Here is a 9,031-nt window from a genome sequence, read left to right as displayed (position 1 = left end):
TTCCTTGTCAACATATCTTTCAAAAATTTAGAGTAGAGTGGCATCTACTACAGAGCTTCGCCAAAGGGCATGGTTATTTCTAGTTTCCTGAAAATATCCAAAAATCTTGCCAAATGACGATCTTTTTCTTTCTTGGATGGCACCACAGGATATAGTACTTCCACAACCTTTCCACTTCTATTCTTCTCTGCAACCTTATTTTTTTCATTTTCATTTTTCTCATTTTCTCTTTCTTTTTCTTTTTCTTGGTCCTCCATCTCTTTATTCTGGACCATTATTTTTTTCCCTTTTTCTTGATTTTCTTTACCCTTCACATCATTTTTCTTAACCTCAGCACCTTCCTTTTCACCCCTTTGCTCCTTGTCTACCACATTTTCTTCATCCTCAGCTTCCACAAACCTTTTACTCCTGGTCATCACTGTCTTGCATTCCTCCTTAGGATTATTTTTCGTATTTGCTCCAAAGTTGTTTGATGACTTGTCAGCTATCTGCTTTGCCAGTTGTTCCATCTGTACTTCAAGGTTCTTTAGTGCTGACTCAGTACTCTTATGATTCAACATCATTACCTACATAAACTGAGTCCAGGTCTCTTCCAACTTAGTTGTCCTCTGAAAGATGTTAGGCCCTTGTTGAATTGGCTTGCTTGAGGATCCACCTTGGTCTTTATTGAACTGGTTGCCAGGGTGTGTCCTCCATTGTCCTTGCTGATTATAAGGACCTTGCTGGAAGCCTGAAAATCCTCCTTGAGTGTACCCTTGCCTCTGTTGATTCCCCATGAAATGAATTTCTTGAGTGTTATTGTCAGTAGGAATGCATTGGCCTGTCTCATGAGCTTCACCACACATGGTACAACCTGTGATCTACAAAACAGAAGAATGTGTAGGTTGTCCAACCGATAGTTTAGTTGGTAGCTTACCAAGTGTTTTCGTTAGGATTTCAAGTTACTTAGATAGCAACTTGTTCTGTTCCAACAAAGCATCGTGTGATGTTAGCTCTAATAGGCTCTTCTTTGTGGGTTGATGGGTTTTGTCGCTCAGAATGGCATGATCACTGGCCGATATGTTCTCTATGAGCTCAATTGCTTCTTCTGGGGTTTTCAGCTTTATTTTTCCCCCATCAGAAGCATCTAGTAATTGCTTGGTTTGTGGTCTCAACCCATCTATGAACATATTCAGTTGGATTGGCTCGGAGAATCCATGAGTGGGAGTTCTTCTCAGTAAGTCTCTGAATCTCTCCAATGCCTCACTCAAGGATTCATCAGGGAACTGATGAAATGAAGATATTGTTGTCTTCCCTTCAGCAGTCTTAGATTCTAGAAAGTACTCACCACTTCTTCCTAGGTTTTAAGACTGTTGCCTTTGAATGAGTGGAGCCACCTCTTGGCCTCTCCTGCCAGTGAAAATGGAAAAGGATGAGTCTGATAACTTCATCTGGTACACCGGCAATCTTAACAGTATTGCAAATCTCAATAAATGTTGCCAAGTGTGCATAGGGATCTTCATTAGGTAATCCTTGAAATAAATTCCCTTGTATCAGATGGATCAAAGAATGTGGGTAGGTAATGTTCTGCACTTGCACTTTCGGACGTGCAATGCTAGTGAAAAATTGTGGTATAGAGCCACTTGAATAGTCCTCAAGGGTAGTCCTCTGATCATGCTCATCTGCCATGGTAGCAGTTTCAGAATGTTGATTAGCGGATTCCCTTGATGATGGTGAATCAGGTGATAATGAATCAGAAAAATGAGTCTACTCCTCAAGAATAGATGCAACTGTTCTATCTTGCAACAACTTCCTTCTCCTCTCAGCCCTGTTCCTTCTTAGTGTAGCTTCTATTTCTAAGTCCAAAGGAACTAGAGTACCTGTAGGAGATCTATGCATAAACAGTACTAACAGAGTCGTGGTTACCCAGTTCAATTAGAGAAGATAAATATAAATTAAAGAACAAATATTCACAGAAATAATCAAAGAATAACAAATAAAGAATAGACACCTAAAAATGAGCTAACATCCCAAATAAAAAGAAGTTCCTCGGCAACGGTGCCAAAAACTTGTTCACGGCCGATAAGTGCACCAGATCGCATAAGTAGTATAAAACGGTAAGAACCGAGTATCGAACTCTTGGGGAACTTGTGTTATCTGGCAAGCTATTTCGATAAATAGGCATCTGGTATGAAAATATAATTGTAGTTATGGACAGGTATTTAAACTATCTAGGAAAAAAGAAAGAAAATCACGCAAGAGAAATACTGTGTAAAAACAAGTAGAGAAAGTGTTGGTCTTCCTCATAGGTTCCTGATGCTAAAAAGGATGTTCTCTATTTAACAATGCTCATGCGTTCCTATGTTGTCTCCTGGACTGCTAGACCCCGATTCCTCATGATAGCCTAGCCTAGTCCAGATCAAGCCTCGTCCGCAAATCCCTCTTGTAAGACTAAACTCAACCAAGACCGCATTAAGACACACATACACAACTAAGTTCTTGTACCCCGATCCCTCGTGATAGCACAACAACTTAGTCCCGTACTACCAAGGACTTTAGAATCAGACCAGTTCCCACTGTTGAATGACCCTAATAAAGCATGCATCTACGTGATCAAGGTAAAACCATACTGGAATGAAAAGCAGATAGCACAGAGAACACACAAAACATCATTACATAGATAGAAATATATTTACATTAGGTACCTACAGGGAAGATCCAACAGAGGATTTAGCTTTACATAGTCCGGAAACCTCCTTTACAACAAACAGAAGATCAAAATGAAAGACTGCAAAAACACAAGTGGTGAGGATGTCTCCTTCACCTCTAGGATCTCACAATCACTCACAATCTCATCTCATGTTCTCAGAACGGCTTCCGCTTTGAACTCGCATCTCTGCAGATCTTCACACAGCAAAATCTCTCAGAACTCTTTGGAACTTGGACCGTTCTCTCTCTAGAACTTCCTAAACATGCAAAAGCTTCAAGCTAGGGCCAGAATCTCATGCATGTAGAGGCTTCTTCAAGAAAAACTCCAAACTCTATTTGCAAATCTGATTTCAGGCTTAAATAAGTGGCCTTGTTCGTGCTCGTGCGCTTAGCGCATGTATGGACCGCTTAGCGCATGTTAGTGATTTTTGGCTCAGCGCGCTTATCTCGCTTAGCGGATGAGCTAAAGCGGTGCGCTTGATGACCTAGAGCGATGCACTCAGCAAACCTGACAGGTTATCTTCTTCTGGATTCTTTCTCACGCTTAGCCACTGAGTGTCAGACTTAGCGAATGCTCGCTAAGCCAATATGTTGGCTTAGCGAGAAGGTGAAAACAACACTTTTGCCAATTTTCCTAATTAACCTGAAATTGAGAGAAATTGATTATTAAACATAGAAAACGAAAGTATAAATTATCTATTACCTATTTTTAACAAAAAGTTCTTATAATATTACAAAACAACCATAACTTGGGAAAGTTTGATACAAAATACACATTTATACACAAAAGTTAGTCGTATTCATCGAATAACACTTCTCATAGCTATTCGACTATCATGGTCATAGTTGATAGGCTTTCTAAATTTGGCCATTTTATTGCTTTAAAAGCTGAGTTTAATAGCAAGTTGGTGGCAAATGCATTTATCAATAATGTGGCAGAGATACATGGATTTCCTAAGTCTACTGTGTCTGATCGTGATAGAGTGTTCATTAATTCTTTTTGGTGGCAGTTGTTTAAAGCTCAAGGAACCACTTTAGCTATGAGTTCATCTTACCATCCTCAAAGTGATGGCCAGATAGAAATCCTTAATAAGACTCTTGAAATGTACTTAAGGTGCTTTGTGTTTGATAATCCTAAGTTATGGTACCCTATGCTAGCTTGGGCACAATATTGGTACAACTCATCTTATCATCACAACTTGGGTATGAGTCCATTTAAAGCTTTATTTGGCAGAGAACCACCTATAGTTGTTCCTTATCAAGTCCATCCTAAGGATCCTGTATCTCTACAGGAAACCCTTGTTAACAGAGACAACCTTTTACAGAAGCTCAAGGGGAACTTGGCTAGAGCACATAATTACATGAAAATGCAAGCGAACAAGAAGAGACGAGACTTTCAGTTGGAGGTGGGAGATTTGGTTTTGGTGAAATTACAACCATATAGGCAACACTCTATTGCTCTTAGAAAAAATCAGAAGCAGGGAATGCATTTTTTTGGACCCTTTGAAGTAGTGGAACATGTGGGACAAGTTGCTTATAAGTTGAAATTACCTGAGGCTGCATGCATATATTCAGTTTTTCACATTTCATTACTTAAGAAGTTTCAAGGAAGTCAGTCACAACAGTACTTACCAATGCCACTTTCAACAACAGAATTTGGCCCAATCATTCAACCTGAACATGTTTTGGATATAAGAGTTATTAAGAGGAATGGTATTGAAATTTAGCAGATCCTAATTCAATGGGAGTCATTTGATGCTAGTGAGGCTTCGTGGGAGGATTTCACAGCTATTAAACAATCTTATCCTCGATTCAACCTTAAGGACAAGGTTGATTTCAAAGGGAAGGGTATTGTAACGAGTAATTTAGTGGGTGACACGTGTGCTGGGAATTCTATTAGGAATGATGGACTCGTGGAAGGCGATCCACAAAACTTGGCCACGAGAAGAAGCACAAGGGCTCGTAAGGAGAACGTGCATTTAAAGGATTATGATCATTAAGGAAAGGCATGTTGTTGGTATGATTCTCTCTCTTCTACACCCATCTTCTTCATGAGCTCATCTCTTTCTCCGACCCCCTCTACTAATTCTGATTATTCATTGTCTCCTTGAACCACGTGACTCGAGTGGCTATCAGTGACATTGCTACATAATTCTAGCTTCTATTTTCTTTCTATTTCTGTCTCAATATCATAAAACAATCCCAACACACAAATGCTACATTGTTCTATTCCTTAGTTCATATAATACATATTATATCGTATTGCTTGTTATAGGAAGCAATTGAGAAGGCAAAGCTAGATTTGCATTTGGAGATCTAGAGCATCTTCTTGTGGCTAGTCTGGTCTAGTCTAGTTGTGATGTGTTTTACAATGAAATTTAATCAATTAGTCGATCTAGCTTCTAGTTTCTTATTGGTAAATTGTAAGAAAGGTGATATCAAATTCCATTTCTCAAAAGGATATGTTTAATTGCAAATGGTACATATCCTAGTTGAAATTAAAGTGGCATATGAATTATATGACCATGGTTTGGATTGAACTGCACCAATATATGAAAAGGTGGGTGTTGATGGACATACAAGAATATTTCATTTCATACTACATGAATTCACACTCTCCAACATTTTCCTTTTTCAATATACTTCAGGCCCAGAGAGAGAGAAACAAACATACATTCATTTTTCATTCCATGAACATGAATTGTGTAGACTAAGATTTGCGCAAAGCTGCAAATATATGAAAAAAGGTCTAAATTATTTTTCTTTAACAACAGAAAAACGTTAACTTTATGTTACGATTCCCATGAACAGTAATGTTGCTCACTGAATCTTTACACAAACAGAAAATCCCTCGCATCAATTCAAATGGTTGACTGATAAAATATTTTGAAAACTATGAAAAAAAGAGATTAATATTGGCACAGTTTTATACTATTGTAACTGCCATCAATATTTAATGAAATACAATAAATTATATCAAAGACTTGACCATATAATATTAATTTGAAAGAAATTAATTAATGACGTTTAAATAGGGGCATTTGAGGGAAGCAATTAATCCCGTTATTTGAAATCATTTTTCTTTTATTGCAATTTGTTTGAAAAAAAAAACTTCCCTTCCCTTTATTACAATTCTAGCACATGTTTTGTAACTCTCGTTAATTAGTACAAGCTAGGTTGCAATGTCACCATGTCATCATGATCAACCTCAGTTGTTTGGTAACCCTTGTTTAGTAACACTGGTTAGTTCAAGGAGGTATTGCCATGATCAATCTCACAACCATCTTTCACGATCACTACCACCAAGAATATTTCCATCACCCCCATATTGAATGAAACAATAATGTAAGTGGAGAGTCTTAATGCCACCAATTAAATTCCTTTTGGAATATAGCTCCAATATAACATTTATTACTTTTTCACACATTACAGAGGAGGATGCCAAAAGAGCTTTTATTATTTTTTCATCAGCGATGCTAAAGGAGTGACGTAACCCTCTGAAGCTTGGTGCCAAAATGTCAGAATGAAGTCACTCATGAAGTAGGTTTCATAAGAGATTGTGTTGGCAGTACCTTGAACCTGATTGTTAATTTTACATTGAAGAATATGTGGGGATTTAAAAATAATAACACTTGTTTAAAGCTTATTGAGAACGTGAATTCAATATCAAAATATTAGCACATTTAATCTTGCTAAAACACCTATAGACTAGAGATTAGAGATTAATTCACATTTCACAATCATTGTTACCAACTCTTGGACTGCTTGTGGATTGATAGAACCAATGTAATGTAAAGGCAGAAAGAACTTGCACTACTAAAAAATTACTTTTTTACGACGCACATTCAAAGACGGTTATAGATAATCATCTTAGAATGTCACGCAGTGGCAATTTTGTAGTTAAGAATAATAATTTTTTTTATGACACATATTCTAAGATGCTTTTACGTAACTGCCTTAGAATGTACTAGGTGGAATGATAACGACGACGGGTTTATATGTAAAAACATCGTTGTTTTTGAATAAGGGGACCTAGCTTATAACAAAACGGCAGGTGTTGTTGGCGTTTTAAAATACAGAAACCCTAGCCTAGTGCTTATCACCATCACTAGGGTAGAAAGGGAGAGGCGCGAAAATGAGTGGAGTGAAGGGGAAGAAGAAGGGAGCGAGCTTCGTGATCGATTGCACGAAGCTGGTGGAGGATAAGATTATGGACATTGTTTCTCTGGAGAAGTTCCTTCAGGATAGGATTAAGGTTGGTGACAAGGCCGGTGCACTTGGCGATTCCATTACCGTCACCAGGGACAAGAGCAAGATCATCGTCACCTCCGACAGCAACTTCTCTAAACGGTACTCTCTTCGCCATGCTCCTCTTGTATGCTGCCATTTTTTTTTCTCACAAGAGGGGATTTATTATTATTATTATTATTATTATTATTATTATTATCATCATCATCGATTATAGCATTTCTCAAAATCAGGGTGATTTACTTTTTCCGTATGGTTATTCATTGTTAATTGATGTTATTTTTTCTGTTGGCTGAGATATTTCAGAGAATAGATCTAGGACCCTGTTACTGACACTGAGATCAACATGATAGAAAGATGTTTGAAAACTTAAGCTAAAGCTCTTCTAGTATTTTAGGGTTTTCTACAAAGTTATCTAACATATTCGTGAATATGCTTATGGACTAGCTGCGCTTGGATGTTAGCTACAAGCTTTAGGATTTATTGAAACCCCGTATATCAATCTTGATAACCCTTTGGCCATGGAATTAATGGAAGTCTATGAGTCCATGGGCGACACATTAGCCTTTCAATATGGGGGTTCTGCAGCACACAATAAGGTAATCTCTCTACCTTCTGGAGTTTGGACTTTATGGATTATGAAATGTAATTTGGGATCAGAATTTCTGCACATAATTATTTTATTTAGGATTTGCATGAGTTTATCTTAAGCTTAACATTGAATACAGAATGACATAAGTTAATCTAATTCTGAAAGCTTATTGCTTTTATTAGGATGTCTCGAAATCCAATAAAAATATGCCTTTTATTTGATTCCCAATCTTCTACGGTAGGGTTTAATTTGTTGTAAGTTTGGTTAATTCTATGGATGCAGTTATTACATCACATGATTCTTGTTTAACTAGGTCCCTATACTTTTAAAATTCATAACTGAGATTAGGATATGCCTTTCAAGTTTAGCATGTGTAATTTCTTTTCTTCTTAGTCAATTTTTTGCTTTTTCTGGGACTAAGATTCGGATACGCGAGATACCTGTTCTTGATAAGTTACAGTATCTCCACGTGCTGCTGTCCTCGGTGCTTCCGGTGATAAAGCAGATCCGCCGTGAACAGTGTTTTCAAGTAGAACTTGAAAAGAAGTTGCGTGGTATTTGGGTTTGCTGGTAGTTTTGTGGTTGTGTATGTTGGTTTTCTTTTTGTGTGGTGAATAAGTAGTTGATGTTGTAAAAATGGTTTCTCTCTCAGGTGCTGAAATAGATCTTCTGAGGATAAAATTGAACACAGATGAGCAGATGTGCTGGTACATTTGTAACAAATTTTGTTGAATGGTTGGTTTTAGTGGGTGGTGAAGTATCATGCACCTGTTCCTTATTCGTAGATAGTATAAGGTTCATTATTTATTTTTATTTGTTTCTTGCAGTAATTTCTGTAGGATACCTATTACTGATTATCATTGATGTTGTCCAAGTTGCTCATATGATTTGTGCCTTAATTGCTGTCGAGATCTTCAAGAAGCAACTGCAGATCACAATAAAGAACCTCAAACAGAGCAAGCAAAAACTTTTGATCGAAATATATTAAGTAAATTTCTGCATTGGAGATCCAATGACAACGGAAGTATTCCATGTCCCCCTAAGGAGTATGGTGGCTGTGGTTATTCTACATTAAATTTAAGTCCAATTTTCAAGATGAATCGGGTTGCAAAGTTGGTCAAAAATGTAGAGGAAATGGTTAGTGGCTGTAGAATTAGTAATGCTGATGGTCCACCGGAAACTGGGCTAAATGATCTCAGACTTTGCCAATATTTTCATAGAGAAGCCAGTGATGATAATTATCTTTATTGTCCAGCATCTGACGATATCAAAACTGATGGGATTGGCAGTTTTAGAAAGCATTGGAAAACTAGTGAGCCCATTATTGTTAAGCAAGTATTTGATGGGTCATCCATTTTAAGCTGGGATCCAATGGTCATATGGAGAGGGATTCTGGAGACAACATATGAGAAAGAAAAAGATGAAAACGGGATGGTTAAGGCCATAGATTGCTTAGATGGGTCTAAGGTACAAATATATATTTACCTCTTCTCTTTTTGGTGA

General features: G+C 37.4%; 1 pseudogene; it reads left to right on the top strand.

The window, feature by feature from the left end:
- The first annotated feature begins 6,823 nt into the window (after positions 1-6,823).
- Positions 6,824-9,031, top strand: LOC114368246 (annotated as a pseudogene).

Source organism: Glycine soja, chromosome 9 (assembly GCF_004193775.1).
Source record: "Glycine soja cultivar W05 chromosome 9, ASM419377v2, whole genome shotgun sequence".
NCBI lineage: Eukaryota > Viridiplantae > Streptophyta > Magnoliopsida > Fabales > Fabaceae > Glycine > Glycine soja.
The sequence above is the reverse complement of the archived record's forward strand: the minus strand, read 5'-3'. Positions and strand labels throughout refer to the sequence as shown.